At 39.5% G+C, this 24203-nt stretch overlaps 1 pseudogene; it reads right to left on the reverse strand.

Annotated features, from left to right (window-relative positions):
* Nucleotides 1-2123: 2123 nt before the first annotated feature.
* Nucleotides 2124-4410, reverse strand: LOC125472154 (annotated as a pseudogene).
* Between the last annotated feature and the right edge of the window lie 19793 nt (nt 4411-24203).

Here is a 24203-nt window from a genome sequence, read left to right on the forward strand (position 1 = left end):
AATCAATTTGAAGGATATGCTTCAGTTCCACAAATTAGGATTGCAGTGGGACTCTACAAAATTATCTGGCCGCACCACACAACATTTGCCTACAAGTACAAGACTCGGTGCAATGGAAGGGGGGACCTTCAATTTAACACACAACTGCCCTACGCAAAACCTCTCAAACATCTTGAGATTTTTTTATTTTCTTTTTTCCGCCAACACATTTTCAGTTTGGATAAACAACACTGCGAAGGCAACCGGCGAACACCTTCAGTTTGGATAAACAACACTGTTGTCGTAGAATCAGCCATTCTTGGAGCACCTTCAGTTTAGATAAACAGCACTGTGTCAAGGCCGACTGGTTATCTATCCAAGTCTCGGTCGAGAAGGATTTTCGAATCTTTATTGGCAGAGATCATCTCATTAGCCTTCTCGGCAAAGTGAAGTGTTACCAGGTTACTACATTCGGCACCCTGAGAGCCAAATTTGATATTGAACTTCGCAGAACTAGCAGCCTTGTCTTCAGGCTCGAGAATCCAAAGGCCGAGATTTGTTCCTTCCTCGGCCGCAGTTGCAGGATAAAGAAGTCAGCAATGCGCTCAACGCAACATCAACAAATTTTACTCCTCGACTGAGCTCGGCCGACGAGTTGGCACGCCCGGTATTCAACCAAAGGACGTAGTTAGCTTATTAGTTACTCGGCTTGCGTGCCACATAGGCTTGGTAGTTTTTATGGTCAACAAGATCACATTCTCCCAATTACATATTCCTTGGACTTATCATTTAAGCATATAACATTTATGTGAGACGGCCTAAAAGAATAATCTTTGCCCCTTATATTAAACTAGATTAGTTTAACATATGAAATGTCCGTAAAGTATCATTATATGATTGGTTTTAGGGCACATTTCCAACAATATTGTGGGGAGAGACCTTTCTAGGATAGAATCCTAGAGGACATATAAAAGTAGATATTGTATCCTCTTAGGAGTTGTGATTACTTGTGGAGCACGCCAATTCCTAGATTGTAGGAACTCCAAGACTTATAAGGATCAGATTGAGTCCATATCCGGATCAGATCATCAAGCGAAACAAAACGAAAGGAAACAAGGAAACTAAGGGATTCCCTAAGGAAGCCTAGAAAATACACCCTCCACCTATAAAAGGGAGGAATCACTCAATGCACAAAAAACAATGCAAAGATAGAGAGAGAAAGGAGATGACTTAGGATTGCATTGCACCAAGCAAGGAAAATCTTCTCTAAGTGTAGGTAGTCTTGAATCCCTAGGGAAATCATCATTCTAGAGTTTCAAGGGTTCCCTTAGGTTTCCTTTGAATTTCCTCAGTCAATAGAAGCATCCTTAGACCCTTAGGAAACCCAGACTATGCACCTCCAAAACCATGCAACCATGCAAGTTCTTTATGCTAAAGTAATAAGTTTCTAGCTTCCAAACCATGCCTCGCTTAGGCAAGCCATTATTTGCCGCTATCTTTGAGTCGTTGATCTAATTGAGATACTTTCTAGGACACGCTAACTTTTTCAAGGTATCCTGAAACGATATACAAACAAACCAGGGGAAGCAAAATGGTTACCACCAAAGCTGAAGTCTAGCTTGACCTAAAAGTATCCCAATAAGCATAAATGAACCTATTGATTGCAACAATATAATATGTCAAAGTTATGTGAAGGTGTTTTATTTGTTAGAAATAAATGGCGTGGGGTTTATAATGTCCAAGTTAACAAGACGTGCCGTCACTTAATGCTACAATCTAATGGTATTCCTCTTTACCCTTTTAGGTTCAACTCTCCCATAAACGGAGCGTTTGATACCAAATTAATATAACTGACCCATTGTTTACCTTAATATAAATTTCATGTACATACCAGAATGAGACCTCGTTGGTGCATCCATGGAAGTGAAAATTTTATAAGCGAAAAGAGAAGTACTCTTTTCTTAGCCCAAGTGAGGGTAGGTTGGGAAATCAGATAGCATTAGGCTAGCTCGAAGGTTCGGTTCTCTGCTGTACAATAGTAAACTTGTATGAACTGTAGAAAGTTGGAAATTGATTGCCAGGGAATTAATGCCATCTATTGTAATTGGTGAGAAACGCATTTGAGGTGTTTTCAGTCAACGAGATCAAAAGATAGATAGGATAGGTCTCCCCTTGGCTTTCCGCTTTCCACTCTTGATCTCTGGAAGGATACCTTGCCGGAGAGTTCCATTCTTTTGCATTCTCTTTCCCAGGCAAGGTTCTAAAAAAGCTAGGCGCTAGTCAGGCAGCAGGCTAGCGCCTAGCATCTAGGCGGCTAGGCGAGGTCTAGGCGGGCACCTAGGCAGCTTAGGCGGATTTAGGTAAATTTCTTGTATATCTTGTAAATAAGTGCTTATTGACACTTACAAAAAATTAAACTTGTATGAAATTCATGGATAAGATAATAAAAGAATAATAAAATACAAAAAGAGTATCCAATAAGTCCAAAATTTAAAAACACATTAAGCATATATGGCATAGAACTATAGTGAGGAGTATTATAGGATGACACTATGTACAATAAGTTCACAATTTAAAACCACGTAAAATGCAAAATAGGAGGAAAATAAGGAAACATAGTAATGTAGCACCGCCTAGCCCGCCTAGGTGCCACCTAGGGCCGCCTTGCCCACCTAAGCGCCGCCTAGAGCCCAACCGATTTTTCCAACCGATTTGCAAGAAAACGCCTCGGGTCACCACCACCTAGCGCCTAGGCGGCCGCCTAGGTCGTTTTTTAGAACATTGTTCCCAGGTGCCTGACCTGTAGGTGATTCGGGAGCCAGAATTGAGTTCACCATCGTCGTTACACGACCACTGTCCTTCCCCTTCACTGCTTTATCATCTTTCTGAAGCATAGGAGCTTGACTTTCTTCTTGGTTCGGTGACTTGGCTTTGTTCTCTAGGCAGGCTTCACTCAAAAGGTTTTTCAAAGGAGTGTGTGGCTTCCCAGTGCTCCAGTTTGTAACCTTGGCGATGATCTCTTCATTCTCCTTTCTCCCCTGTGTTTCATTCACAACATGAGTAATATAAGGAAACCACCCAGCCTGCCACGGTGCTGATTTTGGCTGTTCCGAGTTCTGTCCTGTCTGAATTTCAGCAGCAGTAGCCTTTTGGTTATCAACGCCTCCAGGTTCAACTAATGTCATGAAAGACGGTGCCTCAAACATATCATATTTGTCCTCAGTTGCAGCTTTTGACTTCTCTTCCAATGAGGCTTGGGAATCAGTAGGTGGTACACCTTTAGCGTCAATAACTGCTTGTGCATCACACCATGCATGCATCAAGAGCAAATAGACTGAATTTAGAAAAGTTCACACTTTCTTTTGTAAAAAAAATATTGAATAAGGTATTTATAGAGAAAAGACAGCAAAAGACAATCTACAAACAAAAAGATATATATATATATATATATATATATCTATGTTATTCGACTATTCTAATAACTGTAAAATCCATCACAAGATACCAATATTAAAAGGTATATAAACTGATCCAATGAGAAACCAATATTAAGGAATGCTTTTGGACCGTCTAAGTTGAAGATATACTACACCTACAAAATGTAAGAACTTGTATAACTCATTCATAATTATACCTGAAACAGATCTCCACTTGCTTTCTAGACTCAGTTTGGCTATTCAAGTCAACAACATCAAGTGTAGACGAATTTAGCCGCTGCCTAACAAAGTTTTTATCACTCTCCCCAGCAGCATTGAAACTTAGAACAGATGATTCAGCATTAGAAGAGGAAAGACCGACTTCCTTCATCGCATAGTCCTCCAAACACTGCTCTGATGATTCGACATTGGGACCATGATCTGACCCAGCAGCTGTACTGCCTTCAACTTCTAGCTGGACCTTGTCATTGCAATCAACCTCACTTTCCATCACACTTTCTTGTGTATCTGAGATTACATTGAGGTCAGCTCTGCTAGAATTTGAAATGCTATCTAGGTTCAGTTTAGGCTTTGCCAAAAGATTTTCCTCAACTGATCCTTCCCTGCTTTCATTTCCACATATATCACTCTTTTCAGTTTCCTCCTTATTGTGATCACCAGAGTCATCTCCATTATGTAAATTTGTTGGATTAACTTTAAGTTTGGAGAGACAACTGGCATTTTCCAAACTAGTTGTAGGGTTCTCAGCAACAATTTTCTCCGTAGATACTTCAATGTAGTCATCCCCAGCTATAGCATACTTTTCAGTCTCATGATCACCATCATCAAGAAGATTTTTTTCTATGGGTCCTTCGCTGCTATGATCCCAACTCAAATCACATTTGTCATCTTTCTCATCATCCAGACCAACTAAGTGTGTTGTTTGATTTACACCAGTATTGCTCAAGGAATTTGCATGAGGTCCAACATTTGTATCACTTTCCGGCAAGTTCATCTATAACGACTCGTAATTATATAAGACTCCTGTCGTTCAGGAGAGCCCACGAAGCTCTTAGCCATCCGAGGCATCACACAGCATCTGCAGGGGGTGTTCTTTCATCTGAACTTTGGTTTTCAGTAATCTTAATCTCAATCTGAGACACATTGGCATCATCTTCAACAGGCACTTCTTTAACCATTGTCTTGCTGCTGCCTCTATCCAATTCACGACTTGCTTCTATATCATACAAATCTGAAGAGGCCACAGTGCCTCCACTTAAATTACTGGACTGGAAGAATTGAAAATTCTCATTTGACACAGGATGTTTAGCATCATTTTCCTTATCATTAAATTGTTCCAGAGAGTCCAAAAAAGTAGGCTGGTCTAATTTCTCTTTGTTGTTTTTGAAACCTTCAAGCATCGCCGCAGCATTGCCTACCACTGGTATGTCATTAGCACAGAAAGCACATGTACATTCGCACTTCCTTCACCTATCCGGTTGCTACTCTCGGTATTGAAACAGTGCATCCCATCTGCAGTATCCACCTTGTTTTTCTGCAGTATTAACCGAAGCTTGCACATGTTCGATAGATTCAACATCATGGGAAGGATCAATTTGGGGAATATTCAAACCAAACACATGACTACGCTCTCTCAGATGGAACAACTTCAATATCTCGCACAGAATCTGTAGTCATCTCAACTGTTCATTCTAAGTTAGCTGTTTCACTGGAAACTTGATTGGGTGTGGTCAAAGCGTATGGTGAGTTTCTATCCATATCACTTGCTTCAATTTCCTTCACATGGCTCTCCTGTGAAATGGATGTTAAAGAGCTCTCAATCACACTGTCAGTAGCATGGGTCTTCTTGCTATCTTCTGTTACATCTGTCAACATTTCATATTTAATAGGGTGTAACTCAACTTCTGAACCATTCCTATCATCCTGCACAGCTGACTCCAACCTCTTCATTGAATCGATGCTAGCAGTTGACAAATATCCTTGGGACTCTAGCCAATTAGTTGTATTCTCTGGAATTTAAGAAACTTGCATCAGGTTATTGACAGATAAATGCAATTATTCTATAAAAATAAAAACAAACTTCGAGAAAACCAAAAGAGGATTCTTAGAACAATTTTCATCTAGTTACAATATTGATCGGATTCGTCTCCTCGCAAAAACAGAAAAGAGTAGAAAATTCTCTTTTTATTTAAGCTAATGCATTTCACCCTTGCATCATATAGAATAGAGGATAATCATTCCGATATTGCAACTAATGTACTCTGACAACAAAGGTCAGAAATATAACGACAAAACATATCGCTCCTGCAAAATATAACGATAATAATTGACATTGTATTTGCATCAGTGTAGAGAAAGTCATTCTGTCTCCCAAATACTAGATGACCGAGATAGAGAAGGAGTTAAATATTAACATAAAGAAATGTACACGAACATATTAAACAAAATGCAGACCAATGTAAGGGCATAGAAGAACATTCAACATCACTACATTACAAAAGAAGTTGCTATTGGGTACAATTTAGTTTATTGTTGCATGAAAGTATATCGCTTCTTTATCATGAAATTTAAAAGAACTTGTCAACTCAAGGGCATGAAAAATCACTTGCCCATGATAACAATAATAAGCACAACACTATTTTGAAATTTGTATGTGAATACTCCCGTCCAACCAAGTGTACAAAAATGTAATATCAAAAATCAAGGAAACAAAGTCAATGAAACATGGATCGATTTTAGTTCTCAAGGGCAGTATGGTTACATTTTATACATTATTTGAAAACTCTTGGAAGTTTAAAATCCAACATGACACACCTTACACTCAATCTAGTGACATTTTAGAGCAGCTTAAAAAAATTTAATCCAGACAGACAGCCACCAGTATCACACTGAATTAAACTTGGTTTGTATTTTCCATACCAAAAAATTGGACCAACATTTCCATATTCTTATTTATTTTGAATAATGAAAATATTTCCATATTATCCATAGCCCCGTGAGTGCTTTGAAAGGACATCACCTCAAAAGGGCAAACATACTAACTTATGTAATCAAATTAGCAATTAAAAAGGCAAATATTTGAAACAATTGTTTTTCAAGGAGATTGTATGTTAGAACTAAATGAGAGGTGTACATAAATATAAAGAAGGGCAAAGTGATTTAACTAGAGAAAAAACCCAAACTAAAACAACTGGAGAAGAATATGACCATAAATCAAACCTTTTCAACATTCCTACCTAAAGGCAACATCACTGCTGAACAACCAATACATTTTACATTAATGAACGATACAAAGTACAACAAAATAACAAAGTAAAGCAATTGTACAACCCACCCATCTCCTTTAAACTGTAAATTTTTTTCTCTGATCAGTAAACTCACATGCCATACTTCAATGGAATGGATTACACAGACAATGTTTCTTTTTATTCTATTGCATTTAATTTGTTTTTGAGTGTCCTCTCAATAAAGAAAATAATGATTAAGCAGCAACAATCAAATTCTATATATTAACTAATCATACAATTACAGATAAATAATAATCAGATGTCACCAAAACAGATAACATCGAATAATGGGACTGGTTCATTGAAACATTACCGTTGATTTCCCTGGCATTCAAATCATTCTTGCCAACCCTTTCCGCACTAGTTGCTGATTTTGAAGCATCTCCCAACTCTTCACCGGTTCTGACACCAGAACCAGTATCTGAAAATTCTGCAACAGCATCCGAGAACACCGCGTCTTCCGATCTGACAGATCCTTCCCCAATAAGACCGCTACCCTTTTCATTGTTACTTCTTTCCAAGACTTTCGGACCTTACACAGAAGATTCACAACCATAAATAACATGATTTAAGATCTATGACAGAAAATAACAAATAATATATCTAACTTCGCATCTGCTTATTAACAAAAACTGAGGAAAACAACCAAAACCCCTCTTCCTGTTTTGAGATGCAATCAAATCATAGTTTATAGTTTGTTTTGCATACTTAGCTGCCAGTTTCTAACAAGATTTTACTGATTTATCCCGGTGATCTTTCTATTAGCTTAATAGTATAGTTCTAAATCTCTCCCCCAATGCATAGATAAATTTCAAATTCCAAAATTTTAGGTCTTTCCATATATTTTTACAGCCGCCAAACAGGGCAGATTATGTAGAGCAGAAAACTTAATTAACAAGAACTAGGTAACTCACTGGGGGTTTTGCGGTTGTCATCGGAGTGCTCATCATCAGACTGGGTGTTCTCCTGCGAGCCAACTAACTTGTAACCATCAATGGTTCCACAAATCCTCTTATGAGCACGTCTGTGCCTGGCACTTGGGTGTGGCTTCGGAAAGGGCCACCCACATTTGCTGCAAACATGGACTCCTCCATGACTCTCATGCCCTGCAAATTTAACAACCACAAACGCCAAACGTTTAGGAAAAAAGAATCGCGAAAACAAACAACAACCCAGATTATAAAATCTACAAAAATAAAAAATAATAAAAAATAGAAAACCCTTAAACCCAGAAGCAAACAAAAACAAAGAGAGAGAGAGAGAGAGAGAGAGAGAGAGAGAGAGAGAGAGAGAGAGAGAGAGAGAGAGAGAGAGGAGAGGAGAGAGAGGAGATGAGAGAGAGGGTGGGAGAGAGATAGGAGAGAGGAGAGAGAAGAAGGAGAGAGAATGAGGAGAGGGGAGAGAGAGGAGAGAAGAGAGAGAGAGAGAGAAGAGGAGAGACGAGAGAGCGATGGGAGAGGAGAGAGAGAGGATTAAGGAGACATAAGGTCAAATTCGGATTTGAGGAGTAGAGTATTTAAAAGATTTTTAAAATATTGTCTGTCAATTAAAATATTTTAAAGGATTTTAAAATCCTTCAAATATAGGTGTAGTTCAATTAAACTACTTTTATAGGATTCTGATTCTAAAATTCATTCTAAATCTAAGTGTATTAAAAAAATTAATATTTTGGAGAATTTCAATAAGTTGTGGATTTTGTGAGATTTCAGAATAAGAAATATATATAATCAAGACTAAAAAGAACCTGTGCTATGGCTTCTCACTAGATCTTGAGTATCCATGTAAAAAAAGGAAGAGTTGGGAGGAGGGAAAAGATGGCAGCAGCACACAAAAACAATAAAAAAGAAAATGAAATGTTTTGAAATGTGACTGTTATATTTGTGATCATCTTAATAATAATTTAGCAATTAAATAAGTATTTTAATTAAGTTGAAAATGAATTGGTGTATATCAATAGGTATCATCATTCTTGATCCTCAATTCCCTCTTGTATGCCCTGTCATGCTCCGACGACTTGTTTAAAAACCATGGATGCTCGTTTAACTATCGTTAAAGCTACCTTGGCGGACCTCCCCAACCTCCTTCGAACATCCATCGTCGCCGCGAATGTCGACCTCTTGGCCGCGATCTCTGTTGACTTCAATGCTAAGTTAGCTTTCTCCTTCGAGCAATTGAGGCGTGAGCAGTCCTTTGTCGGTGGTGTTGGATCTTCCAATCCAGCTCCAATCGCCACCGATCCTGTTCCGCCACCAGATCCAGTCATGGATGACGCTGATTTCCGTTCTTTGGAGACATCCTCAACCCTTTCGTCATGATCAGTATGAGCTCGAGGGAGGGACTCCTAAACCTTAGTGGCAACAATGGGTGGATTTTCCCCTTTTTCTCTAATGGTGAAGATCCCATCACTTTGGATCTACAAGGCTGAGCAATATTTTGCTTGTTACAACACTCCAGATCCACATAAGGTCCTTATTGCCTCCTTTTACTTGGAACAGGAAGCAATGTAGTGGTTTAAATGGCGGAATTGCATCTTGACTACTCCTACTCAGGAGGAATTTACCAGTGCACTTTGTAGGCAGTTTTGGCCCTTTGAGTTTGAGGATTGTACTGAGTCATTATTTCAAATTGCGCCAAATAGGTACTTTGAAAGAATATGTGACTGAATTTCGTAGGCTTGCTAATCATGCTTCAGGTGTTGGACCTGTGCTACTCAAAAGTTGTTTCCTTAAGGGTTTAAAATAAGAATTGATTTATGATGTCAAATTGTTGAGGACTGTGTCCGTTCATGATGCCATATCTATAGCTGTTTAGGTTAATGCTAAACTGTATGAGTTTCGTTTCCTCAATCCTAGAACCCTTCTTGCAGCTAAAATCACTCCATTGCCCATCTTGCCTCCTAGACCTAGAACCACTAATTTAACATATCGTAAGCTCACTCTTGATGAAGTCCAGAGAAAGAAAGATAGAGGGGAATGTTGGTTTTGCATTGAGAAATGGGTCCAAGGGCATAAATGCATGCATAAACAACTGCTTTTGTTAGATGTGTGTGATGATGGGGACTTGTGTGAGGAGAATGACGAGGTTGTGCAAGCTGAGTTGCAAGGAAAGGCACTGAGTGAATGGGCATTTTATGGCATGAATGCTAAACACTTCCTACAAACCATGAAGGTTTTAGGCAATGTTAATAAACAACCTATGCGAATCCTCTTAGACTTGGGTGGTACCCATAACTTCATTGATTCTAGGTTCACTAAGAAGCTGGGGTGGTCTTTACAAACAACCAAAATATTTGAAGTAATGACTGCCGATGGAGGAAAAATCAAAAGTCAGGGTTGTTGTAGACACGTTCCTTTAGAATTGGGAGGATACCATTGTCACACTGATTTGTTTGCATTACCTTTGGGAGGTTGTGACGTGGTGTTGGGAGTGCAATGGTTGTCTACTGTAAGTCTGGTACTCTGGGATTTTCAATTGCTCACAATGGAGTTTAAAGTGGGCAAAGACAAGTTTAAACTATCACATAGTATACCACCACAGCTTGCTGTCCAAGAAATGTCAATACTGTTGGAAATGTGCCCTAAAACCAATTATATGATGATACTTTATGGACATTTCACATGTTACGCTAATCTAGTTTAATATAAAGGGCAAAGATTATTGTTTTAAGCCATCTCATATAAATGTTATATGCTTAAACAATAAGTCCAAGGAATATGCAATTGGGAGAATGTGATTTAAAGAAGTTAGATACATGAGACCATTCTCTTTTGTATACATATCCTAAACGTTCCTAATCATAGTATTGCCAACTGGGCATTGATAGTCCGTTAAGATCAATACGTGCTATGTCTTCTCTTAGGGAAAGTGACTGGTCTCGAGTCATTGGTGTGACTGACACCAAGACAAGCATGTAGGTGCTCAATAGAGAATGAGTCCACAGAACACGATCAACGAGGAGTTCTCATACTCATGTCACATGAGAACTCATGGTTGGGATAATGCAAAGTAGTCCTTTGACCTGAGACATCATAGTTGTCTTGTGGGTAGGTCCTTGATCTTTGACTATGTCAAAGTCACTCCATCAGAGGGTGTCCATGACATAGTTGGGGTCAAGCCACTTAGCCATAGAGGAAAGTGAATGCGCAACAATGGATCTCTAACCTTCAAACCGTTTGAGGGAGAATACTCTATGATATGATTAAGAATCTCTGGCCAAAGTATGAATGAGATTTAGGAAGTCGTTCCAAATCACATTCAAGGTAATCATATAAGTAAAAGAATCACATTGGATAGTAGACATCAATAAACTATCAAACCAAACAATGTGGTCAAGAGTATTGTATTAGAGAAAGACTGTATTGCATTGTAATCCTAAACTGAATAGGTTCTCCACCTTTTCTAATTAGCTTGGGTAACCATGATATACTGCTAGGTGTCACTCATGGTTTATGGAAGCCCTAAACGTGTATAATCACTAAAGGGAGAATTGAAAGTAGGTTTCAATTCATAATCGATTTGAAGAGTTCTAATCATTCACTGCCTCACTAAAAGGAACCTAATGTGTTCATAGAGTAAGGTAGAGATTAAAGAAACAACGGAGATGAGTAAGGATAATTAAATGGTTTAATTATTTATGGCTAGGACTAATTAATATGTTAATTAATCAAACGAATATGTTCGTGATAGACCTCAGGTTAGTTTTGGGCCTCGAATGTCAAGCCCATTGATTTAAGTTGTATGACAACTTAATGAATAAAGATTCAAGATGGCCCAAACAACCCAATGACCATAGAAGGCCGGCCATATGTTGAAAGAAAGGCTTTTTGTTCTTTTGTCACTTACGTGAAGTGACTATATAAAGAACTTTATAGCCAAAATTCATTTAGGGTTTCTTTTGGAGAAAAGATGAGAACAAGCTCCCTTTTCTCTCCAAGAGGCCAGCCACCCTAGGAAGGTTTTACTAGCATCTAAATCTTCCTAGGTCACTTATCACCTCATCAAAGCTCTCCTTGGTGTGGAAAAGTTAGAGGTTCTTTATTTTGGGAACATGGAGAATCTTTTCAACCATCCTCCTCCAAGAAATCCATGGAGCTAAGAAGTAAGGAATGAAGGCCCTATCTCTTGGGTGATTAGCCTTTGCTTATGCAAAGAGGAATCAACAAAGGTATAATATTTCTCAACTCACTTTGTTCTTGAGTTTAGTCTTGGTTCACCCAACTACTAGGCTTTGAATTTCATGGGTTAAGTTTTGTTTTTGGGTGCATACAAGCATGATTCCGCCTTTAATTGTTAATTGCATGCCATAGATGTTGCTCAAATGAACTTATTTTCACAAATATTTCCTTCAAATACAACAGCTCAATAGGGAACTCTATCATTCCAACTTGGGGGTTCTTATTGTATTCATTGGAGTCTAAACCAAGGGATACTAGCAAACTAAGTTCTCAATAGATGGAAGAGTTGCAGGCCATCTTAATGAGATTTGAGGTATTGTTTTAGATTCCTTCACAGTTGCCTCTACATAATGCACAGGATCACAAAATCCCACTTCTCCAGGGTACTAAGCCTCCAAGCATTAGGCCTTACCATTATGGCCTCGCACATAAAGATGAAATTGAGAAAGCAGTATAGGAACTTCTTAGTTCAGGGTTCATTAGGCCGAGTCACAGTCCATTCTCATTCCCTGTGTTGTTGGTGAAGACAAAGGAAGGGACATGGAGGTTATGCATGGATTATAGGGAATTGAACAACCTCACAATCAAGGACAAGTATCCTATTCCACTGATTGATGATCTCTTGGATGAATTATATGGAGATAAATATTTTTCTAATCTTGATCTCTGGTCTAGCTACCACCAATGAACAAAGATGACGTTGAAAAAACAGCTTTTAGAACTCATGAGGGACATTATGAGTTCCTAGTTATGTCCTTTGGCCTCACTAATGCCCCTGCAACATTTCAAAGCCTCATGAATGACATCTTTAAGCCTCACTTAAGAAAGTTTATCCTTATGTTCTTTGATGACATTTTGATCTATAGTCAGTCTTGGGAGGAGCACCTAGTGCATTTCTAAAAAAATTCGAAATTGTTACGACAACATCAACTGTTTGTCAAGAAACAAAAGTGTTCCTTTGGCCAGCACCAAATGGAATATCTAGGTCACATAGTATCTAGTGAGGGCGTCTTTGCGGATCCTGCAAAAATCCAAGCTATATTGGAGTGGCCTGCTTCTAAGAATGTGAAGGAGTTGAGGGGATTTTTGGGTTTAAAAGGCTACTACAGACAATTTGATTGTACAAACTCACTAGAAATGAGGGGTTCCTTTGGACACAAGCAACTGAGGCAGCCTTCCAGCAATTGAAACAAGCCATGACTTCACCCTAGCTGCTAGCTTTACTCAACCTTGCATAACCCCTTTATAGTGAGTGTGATGCTTCTGGTTTAGGTATTAGAGTAGTTTTGCAACAACAAGGGAGGCTTATTGCTCTTGCCAGCCAAACTTTAGTTCCACGGAACCAGGCATTGTCCACATATGAAAGAGAGTTAATTGCCATTGTTAATGCAGTTAAAAAGTGGCAAAGTTACCACCAAGGGCGCCATTTCATTTTCAAAACAAACCATAACAGTCTGAAATATTTCTTAAGTCTAAGAACCAACACCCCATTCCAACAAAAATGGGTATCCAAACTGTTGGGGTTTGATTATGAGATGCAATATAGACATGGCAAGGAAAGTATTATGGAAGATGCTCTCTCTCGGGTTCCAAGTTCACCACTTCTCTCTTAGCTATCTTTGGAGTAGAAAGGAGAATTCCATATTTTGGTTGATTAGATGACCTCAGGAGAGATTTAGAACAGGATCCTCGGGTTAGATTAAAGAAGCAAGAAGTAGAGGCACAAGATAAAGCTCCTAGAACTATTGTCACTGCCTCTAAGTATCACATGGATAATGGCTTCTTCAAATACAAGAATAGGATTGTCTTGGGGGTTGATTCTAGCTGGGGGAATTTTTTTTTTTTTTTTTTTGAGGAGCATCACTCCACCCCCATAGCAGGTCATGAAGGGGTATTGAAGACTCACCAAAGACTGAAAAGAGGTTTTTATTGGGTTAGGATGAAAAAAGACATAAAAACTTGGGTGGCTGAATGCAGGATTTGTCAATAGAATATGTATGAAACAATATCACCACCTAGGTTATTGCAGCCTCTTCCAATACCATAGCAAGCATGGACATATATAAGTAGGGATTTCATTTGTGGTTTGCCTTCATGCAAGGGAAAATTTGTTATTTTGGTGGTGGTGGATAGGCTTTCTAAGTATGGGCATTTCATAGCCTTGGAACACCCATACACTGCTAGCATGGTAGCACAAGAATTTGTGGAAAACATCTTCAAGTTGCATGGCATGCCACTGACCATAGTGAGTGACAAGGATACCATTTTCCTTAGTGCCTTTTGGAAGAAGTTTTTTAGACTACAAGGATAAAAGTTATGCTTAGTGCCTTTTGGAGGAAGTTTTTTAGACTACAAGGATGAAAGTAATGCATGAGTGTGGGTTATCACCCCCAAAGTGATGGGCAGACGGAGGTGGTCAATAGATGTTTAGAAACCTATATGAGATGCTTTACTAGCTGCAAACCAAAGAAGTGGCTCAAGTGGCTTCCTTGGGCTAAATGGAGCTATAACACTTTATTTCACACTGCCTCTAAGTTTACACCTTTTGAAATTGTCTATGGCTTTCCTCTACCACACACTGCCTCTTATGAGCTTGGTTCTGCTAAATTAGAGAGTGTTGAACAAGGATTAATTGCAAGAGGCAGAATGTTGACAATGCTTAAAACTAATTTAATCATTTCTCAAAACAAAATGATGGTGCAGGCTGATAAACACAGGAGTGAGAGAACTTTTGATGTGGGAGATTTGGTCTACTTGAAGCTTATTCCCTACCAATTGCAGTCACTAGCAACTCATGCCTACCACAAATTACACCCTAAATTCTATTGCCCTTTTGAAGTATTGGAGAAAGTTGGTAACGTGGCCTACAAGCTAAAGCTACCTGAGACTTCTAAGATACATCCAGTCTTCCACGTCAGTTGCTTGAAGAAACATGTGGGTCCTGATGTTAATCATGTGCCACTGTTACCAGTAGTGACTCATGATGGACTACAAGCTCAAGAACCAGCAATAGTGCTACAAAGAAGGATCTACAAGAAGAACAATGCAACTAGGGTTGAATTGCTCATCTAGTAGAAGGACAAGAATGTTGATGAATCTACTTGGGAAGATTATGAAGAGTTCACTGCAAAATTTCTAGAATTCAAGTTTTAACAGCAACCTTGAGGACAAGGTTTAATTGAAGGGCGAGGCAATGTTACATATGTGATTATCTTAATTATAGTTTAGCAATTAACTAAATATTTTAATTAAGTTGTTATGTGATTAGTTATGCCAGCTGGCTTTGAGTGTTTGGGGAACAATATATGTAGCCAATTGTGAAAGAAAATGAAAAACGGTCATATTCATAAAAAAATATATATTACAAAAACATCTTTCTCTTTCTCTTTCTCTTTCTCTTTCTCCCTCTCTCTCTTTCTCGCTCTCGCTCATTTTTCCTTGCTATTTTGCCATCGCCATTACTGCTTGCAAGTTGAGTTAGGAAATCTGAGAATTGGTGCATATCAGTGAGCCCCAAAGAAGAAGAAAGCGGAATCGAAAGTCATTGCAATGTCTACAGGCCGCTTTCATGTTTTGAGGTACAGAGAGATACCGTGAGAGTGTTGCTGTACAGAACAGTGGATGGCAGACAACGTATTAGAAAACTCCTCAACCTCTTTGGGAATCAACCCTTTGAGAATGCTAAAATTGGTTATGACTGTTGTGCCAACAAAAATATCTCTGTATTAGCCTTGACTATATATGGTATAGAGCAACGTTAGAAGGATCATCTTTTTAAATCACGTGACATAATTGTTGACGGTTAGTCTTCTTTTTTAAATATTTTAAATCATAATCATATAGTTTAAAAAGTGTAACATCCCACATTGACCAACGGAGAGGGGGTGATGTGCCTTATATGTACATGCCCACCTCTATATAGCACGAGGCTTTTTTGGAACTCACTGGTCTCAGATTCCATTGGAACTTCGAAGTTAAACGAGTTCGGGCGAGAGCATTCCCAGGTTAGGTGACCCACTGGGATGTTCTTGCATGGGCTCCTAGAAAAAAACTGTGAGGGCGTGGCTGGGGCCCAAAGCGGACAATATTGTGCTACGGTGGAGCTGGGACTGGGAAGTGACAAAAAGATAGCCTCTTAATATTTTTCTATGCTATAACATAAATGAGTTAGGAATTTGTATTTATGATCATCTCCAGTCGTAGATTTTAGGTGAGCTTTTTATTTCTGAACCAGCCAAGTTGCTTACATTTTAGGTTTGGCTAGCTTGCAATAAAGGTCATCACGTATACGATGTTGGTTTTATTTAAGTTTATTGAAAAAGTATCGTATCAATGTAGACACTAGACCTGACATTCGTGTTGTGTTTTCTGTGTTTGTGTCGTACCCGATATCTTTGGGTCATGCCACGTAGCACCTTGGTTGGGCCAAAATGATATTTTGGGCCGAGCCCAGGGTTCTCGGTCCAATTAGGAGTATCAAGAATATTCTGCTATGGGTTGAGCCCAGTAGAGTTCAGCTGAGTACTATCAGAATGTGATTTCCACCTAAACAAAGATGAAATGGTCGAATCCTAATACAAGAGGGACTCTTTAGAGTTTAAAAAACTTCGAGTTAGAGAAGATGCCGAACTTCAAGGGATGAATTAGAATGATTAAAGAGCTTGGTTCAGAGTCCTACAGAGGTTAGGATTGGTTGAGATCGAATCAGATTGGGATGAGGAATTTCAGTCCGAGTGAAATTCTAGTTTGATTATTTGGGAAATCGCTACTACAAATAGAGAGGGAGACGTGTCATTCAAAGCCCCTCCAATTCAACACACAACTGCCTTGTGCAAACCTCTTCAGTTTGGATAAACAGCACTATAGAAGCAAAATGCAACATCTTCAGTTTGGATAAACAGCACTGGAGCCATAGAATTAGCCGACCGAGGAGCACCTTCAGTTTGGATAAATAACACTGCTTCGAGGCTGACTGGTTATTTATCCAAGTCTTGGTCGACAAGGATTTCCGAGTCCTTGTTAGTCTTTGTTGGAAAGGGTCATCTCATCAGCCTTCTCGGCAAAGTGAGGTGTTACCAGGTTACTGCATTCGGCACATTGAAAATCGAATTTGATATTGATCTTCACAGAACTAGCAGCCTTGTCTTCAGGCTCTAGAACCCGAAGGTTGAGATGTGTTCCTTCCTCGGCGTGCCCAACGCCACATCAAAATATTTTACTTTTCTGCCGAACTCACCCGATGAGTTGGCACGCTCCGCATTCGATTGAAGAACGTAGTTAGCTTATTAATTACTTGGCCTGTGCACCATGTAGGTTAGGTAGTTTTTAGGGTCAACATTTTGGCACGACCAGTAGGACCCAGTGCTAAAGCTACAAAGTTCATGACCATTGAAACACAGTCAATAAAAAAGAAAACAACTATGGGTAAGTTGACTACCAGTTTAGCACTTATAGTTTAGAGTCTAGTACAAAGTAATGCGTCGTAGGAGCAAGATCCTCTTATTGCTGTGACACTTGAAGCCACAGGTACGGCGTACCGAGAAAAGGAAATTAATCTCGACGGTTAGAGTCTTGATGTCATAGTCTTCACCCAGATTACCAAGATTGCAAAAGATGGTTTATTGAAGGTCTGGTAGAGGATTGTGACAACGACTATGGAATCTCTGGTCCACCATCTAAATCTTTCCTTTGACGACGATTGGAAAAACAATCTCGGTAGTTTGAGCAACTGTTTGGTCGGGAGATGAAAAACGTACTTGAAGAAGTACATGATAATAGTGCTTCAAATAATAAGTTGATTGAAATTCTAATTAACGAAGTTCATGAGAACAAGCCAGTCAATCAACGCAGGCATCGTTTTATCAAGAATGTTTCTTTGGGAGAAGAAAGGCTGCCACAGATACGGACTGGGATAGAACTTACACGGCCTAGGATAATCGATCATGAGAAAACATATGGTGAACCAAGCACCAATTTGGCCAAAGAACAGAAGCAACACCAGTGGATATGGTTGAAGTCCAAAAGATGATCGATTTGGCCTTGAAAATGGGGCTGAAATTCCCAAAATTTATTCATCCATATCCAGCCTTTGTAGAAAGGTTTGAATATCCTTGAGGATTGAAGATCCTAGATTTCAGTCTCTTCACTGGGGAATCGTCATTCTCTTCATTAGAACATGTGGCTAGATTCACGGTCCAATGTGGAGATGTCAATAGTGATTTTTATAAACTATGACTGTTTAATTTCTCGTTGATAGGTACAACGTGTGCATGGTACATTAACCTTCCACCAAACTCTATACAAAAATGGGAGGAGCTGATTGAGAAATTCCACGAACAATTTTATCAACCAGGAATGGAAGTATCAGTTTCCTCCTTAGCTAGGATAGCCCACTCATTTGATGAGTCACCGATGGAATTCCTAATCAGGTTGAAATCGGCCAAGACATGGTGCCGAGTACCCCATCCTAAGGTAGAATTTGTTAGGCTTGCCCAGAATGGCCTAGATGTAGAATACAAGAAGAAATTCTTGGGGGCAAACTTTCGAGATATGTATGACTTGGCTTAACGTGCAATATGATTATTTGCTCAAAAAAGAAAAATCTCAAAAACTCCAACACGTGGGACAATCTATAAGAACCCAACGGTAGGATATGCATCAGCTGGGGGTGCCGAGTCCCAATATGTCAGCATAGACGCGACCAAGATAGTGATCGACAAACCTTATTTATGTAAGACACTAGCTCATGCTAGTTCCAAAGATGTCAAAACGCACTCGGCCTATGTTAAAGTAGCCATCAAAACATCAAAAGTATATACTTTTGACATCACCAATGTTGATGCTATCTTTGACCAGCTACTACTTGCAAAGATCATCAAGCTTCGGTTAGGGCATAATATCCCTAAGGCCAAAGATTTAAAAGGAAAAACATATTGCAAGTATCATAACTCAAACAAACACATGATGAATAACTGCGTCATGTTTTGTGACTCTATTCAAAACTGGATTGATAACGGCAAACTGAAGTTCCTGGAAAAGACACAGATGTTGATCGATGCTGATCCTTTTCCTTCGGCAACAATAGGCATGGTAGACGCCCATTTACCGAAGGATAAGAGAAAAGGAAAAGCCAAGTACAACTTGACCTACCATGTTCCAAAATAGAATCCCCGATCGTGCCAAAAAATTAATTTGTCAACCAAGAACAACCCCCTAGTTCATTCTTGAATCCAGTATATGCCTAGCTAGTGTCTGACTCCGTTTCTAATGAATCTGAGAGCCCAATAGTCTTGTGTAGTAGGTGTCAGTCAGAAGTTGTCATAGTTGAGTCAAAACCACAGAAACCTTCAGCCGAACCTGCATCTAAGATTTTGGCGAAATCTCAACTAATCCTTGGCTTGGGACAACACCAGCCAAGGGTTTTTGATAGACTTGACCCCTAATAGAAGAACTACCAATCGCCTTCAGTTAGACGATGGCTTGATTTTGACGGGTCATTTTATGATGAGGATTACTATGTAGATAACTTTGGAAGTTTGAGTTCATTTACGCCTTAATGAACATTCAAACCACCTGAGCCACATGACCACTGCTGGTATAGTTTTAATCTTCCTATCGACGCATATACTGCCCTATCTAAATCTCCAAAAAAACATTGCCAGTAGAGGATAGACTACATGGCCCATCAACGAGCAGCTCAGGAAGTGTTAGTCACGAAACGGCAACCTAAAGAAATGGCAAGAAAGGAAGACAATCAACAACCTCCAACAATCATGACTGAGTTGCTCCAAGGGAATAAGGTAATTGATCGCGATTTTGAAACTAAAATTGAAGAGTCTAAAAAATGAATCAAACTTCTCCTTCGGTATGGAGAAATGAAAGCTCGCATCGATCATTTGAAGAAGGAGGCCGAAAGTAAACTTCTTCCACTACCACCAAATGAGCCATTGATTAAAGTCAGAAAGAATTGCCATTTGCCATTCTTTGGTGAGGCTCTAGAGTACATGTGGTAATGTCATAAGCAAAATTTAGCCAACGATCTGTATGGCCTCCCAAAGGTATATCAGGAGTCTTTCGATTTATCTTTAACTGGCCTCGATGCGAACAAATTATCTAGAAATGGTTAGATTTAGGAATGAAGGCTAGGTTCCAACACATTCATGAAGCCAGTGTCATTGGCTTCGAGGTCGAACCACACACCAATTTAGACCCTGTTGTTCTTTTATTCTCTTGAGATGATCTGCAATATTTGCGACATCATTTCTAGGTTTTTTTGGCCGTATCCTTGTTCAGCCTCACGACCGAAGAGACGAAGTGAGTTAAATAGTTGGATGCTTATTTAGATACACGAGATGCTTGCATCGCATATCAGGCGTGGGTTTGCAAGGCTTTGCAAACATAGGATCAAGTCTCAACGACAGTAAAACCAGTTGACAAAGCTGAGGATGAAACGACCATGCCAGGTACCCCAAGTGCACATCTTTTACCTTTGGCGGGAGACGACATTGTTAGGGTAACCAACGACCATGATATTTTTCCAGAAGATCCAGAAGACAGGGATCGCGACCTAATGGGTCCCTCGGTTCTCGACGACATGGAAATTACCATGGTCCATGTCCTATCTGCAGAATTCCAGCTAACCACATCTTAACCAAGCTTTTTGGATGGTGACGTGGTTGCCGAAGAGGCAACACAAGTCAAGTTCGTGGCTACTGAAGAGGTCGAACCATCTAGCAAAGAGGATAAGCTCAGAGCAGCCTTAGCCAAACTTTTTCCCTGTTCCTTGGCCATCAATCTCAAACTTCTTTAGATCACATTCTCCCAATTACATATTCCTTGGACTTATCATGTAAGCATATAGCATTTATATGAGACGCCTTTAAACAATAATCTTTGCCCTTTATATTAAACTAGATTAGTTTAACATGTGAAATGTTTGTAAAGTATCATCATATGATTGGCTTTAGGGCACATTTGCAACAGTGGTTTGGTCTAGCATCGTGTCAAATAAATGAAATGTTTCTTTCTTCTTTGTATGACTAGTAGTAATGTTTTAAGATATGTTTACATAATAAACTATAATTCAAAGGAACATAAAAATGAGGAGGTGATACGTGAGCTCAGGTTCCCACTAAAATTGATAAAACAAGCATAATTAAATAGTGGACGAGATCAATAAGATTAATCTTACAGTCCTCATTTTAGGACTTCACAAGAACAATTGGTATTTTGTGACTAGAAATATGTGTCGTTCATTCCTGGTATGCCTTAAATAATATTATTCAAAACATTTTGTTTGGGCCCAAAATATAGGGCCTAGGCCGATTGGGACTTTAGGCTCGGCCTAAATGGAAAACCCTTGATGCCTAAGACTATCATGAGATAAGGTCGGCCCAAGGAAAGGTAGCCAAATACTAATTGGTGTTTCACTTTGAGGAAAAAGGATTGGATTAGATTTGAATAAGTCCTAAATCAAGTAGAATTGTTAAGGATAAGGGTGAACTTTGATAAGATTGATAATATTTTGAGAATCAATGTTCATAGCTAATTAAGGCCAAGTATGAATTAAACATGTAAAAGGACTAGGTTCAGAGTCCTAAGTCTAGTAAGAGTGGCCAAGCTATATGCAGAGATTGGAACGGATTGGTGTTGAGGAGGTAAAATCCATAGGATTGTACTTTGGCATTGTTGAGACCCAAACATGTCACATGCAAACCCCATCAAGCCTCGAGGCACTGTATGTGCCTCAAGTCAAGCCCAAATACATGCAAAGGTGGGGAATCAAGTAAGGAATTTATTCACAATTATGCCACGCTACAATAATTAAGTCGGATATTTATATAACTCATGTCATGCCTATGCCTATTCATCATGCCAAGCTCTATCACACTAACCATTATTGATGCTTAAATAAGCCTAAGTCACATGCTCGGGGCTTGCCAACTGAATTGTGGTGTGGCTGGTAATAGAAGTTTATCGGGCCTATATGGAGTCAAGGTTATGGAAGGCTTTGGGTTGCTTGGAAGCCCAAAGATCCAAGCCCATAACCTTTGCAGCCCACGTAGGTAAGCCTAAGAGAGAACCAAACCAAGTTTCCCATTTCCCTAGCAAGCAAACCAACTTAGTTAGGATTGAACCATGTCCTTCAGCCTTAGAATCATGTGAAGAGTCATCAAAGCATGCTTTACTAGTTGACTATCCCTTCCTAGCTCACACAAAAGATCAAGGCACAAAAGCTATGAGGCGCACTACCAGAAGTAGTGCTTGTGGAAAGCTGAGCTCGAAAAACAACGCTTTAGGAAGAAGGCATGATGCAAGTTTCATGAGGTGGCAGCACCTAGCCATCTTGCACCAAAACAAAGGTGGTAGAAGAACTAGGGAGAAAGCGAAGAAAGGACCAAGGCAAAGTTAGAGATTCCTTAGGAGCCCTAGGAATCATGCAACTACAAATAAAAGCCAGAATTCTTAGAGAAGGGGATTCATGACTGTAGACATGTAAATTTCGTTGCATGCAAATGATGCATTACAAAGCTCCACGTGGCATATGACTCATTACAAATGGATAAGTCATCAACCACATGTGGCACAAATCAAGCAAAGGAAGGGAGAAAATATCCCTTAAAATCGACAAGGGGCCCAAATTGCTCCGAAAACCGGAAAGAAAGTTAAAGAACCTTCATAAACCAAGCAAGAATTGAAGATTGCTCACAAAATAGGCAAGAAAGTGATAAGCTCATATTTATATATATTTTATATCAAATTCACTTGTCTTTTCTTAGTTAGTTCCTTATATTTTTGAGTTATTTACTTTGTGTTTGTGTTATGTAGGATTTGTCAAGCAAAGAAAACAAATTCGTCAAAACTGCCTGTGCCGGTCAGCTGACTTTGGAAGCAAGTTGCGGACAACTCAGAATGAATTAGAGAATGAGCCTTATATGGCCGTTTTAATATCATTTTTGTAGAAGAAGTTATGGCCGTTTTAACACAGAAAGGTTCCCAAGAGGCTGAACAGTTTGTAACTAACAAGAAAGCATTGAAAGCAATAAATCCAACTTGAAGCAATGATTGAGTTTTGAGTTTCCAACTTGAAGCAACTTGGAGCTCTGACTCGGGTGTAGGTTCTCCAGCAATTTTTGGTTTGAGTTGCAAGGTTTTGGAAGGTCTAGATACAACTTCACCACTCCCTGGAGTCCCTAACGTAAGTTTGAAGTCGAGCCAACGTGAAAACATGCGACTTCGGGAAGTTGGAGTTGGTCCGAGACTTTCAAACCATTTTCAGTCCATTTCTGTCCATTTTATGGACTTTTCAAAGGTACAATCTTGTTCTGCTCTTCCGAAGCTTCATTTCCATATAAAGTACATTGAAAATGGTTGTGAAATGAGGAAGTTATGAAATTTTTAAGTTTTTACAAAATCTTGGAAAAATTTTCCAGAATTCAGCTAACTAGGCAGCAGCGGAGCTCTACCGGAGAAGAAAGAGGAATATTCCGTTATGGTCATGAAATATTCTTATGCTGTTAAGGTATTAACTGACGCCGTTAGATTTAATGGAATATTCCATCAAATATGACAGAATATTCCCTGGGGATCTGCTAGTGCATGCAGGCGCCGCCATAGGACCTCGTGGCGACGCGTGGTCCAAGAGCCCAAACGGCTTGAGCCATACGGCTTGCCCTGCAATGCGCCCCAGCACCTCAAGCAACGATCCTAGCTACGCAGCAGCATTTGGCTCCAACTAAATTGAGCAGCCCAAGCCGTGGCCCCTACCACACCACCTTTTTGGCCCACGCCAAGCCAACTTTCAGCCCCTACCAGCCAATGTACCGTACCACTGCGACAACTGCCTTATGGAAGCACCACCAAAGAAGAAGATAAAGAAAATTAAATTTGTCTTACCTTGGTTAGGTGCAGAGAAGAAGAAAAGCAACGGAAGACAATTCTTTGCACGGGTGAGCAAAGAAGAATGCTAGGGGAGGGGGAATAATATCCTCTGGCTTTCTCTCTTTCTTGCAGGGATAAAAGCTACTCTCCTAATTCATTTAACCCCCTGCTTAAGGTAGACTTTAATAGGTTTTGGTGACATTTAAAATCCTTTTCCTAGAAGAATTTAATTCCAAGTTAAAGTGAAGATTTACAACAAATTGGGAAACAACTTGCTACTCACCTAAGTAGCTTGGTATTTCTACACCTACTACCTTTTTCTGATAGCAGCCTAGCAGGTGTGGGGGTATTTGTGGAGCAAAAAATAACCACAAAAATCTGCAAGGTGACATATGGACTTTTGCCCAAGAAATACAAGATTACCCTCATTAAATGGCCAAGCTTCT

This window comes from the organism of the source record quoted next, unplaced genomic scaffold (genome assembly GCF_019419815.1).
Source record: "Pyrus x bretschneideri cultivar Hongxiangsu unplaced genomic scaffold, Pyrus_bretschneideri_v1 Contig65, whole genome shotgun sequence".
NCBI classification, from domain to species: domain Eukaryota; kingdom Viridiplantae; phylum Streptophyta; class Magnoliopsida; order Rosales; family Rosaceae; genus Pyrus; species Pyrus x bretschneideri.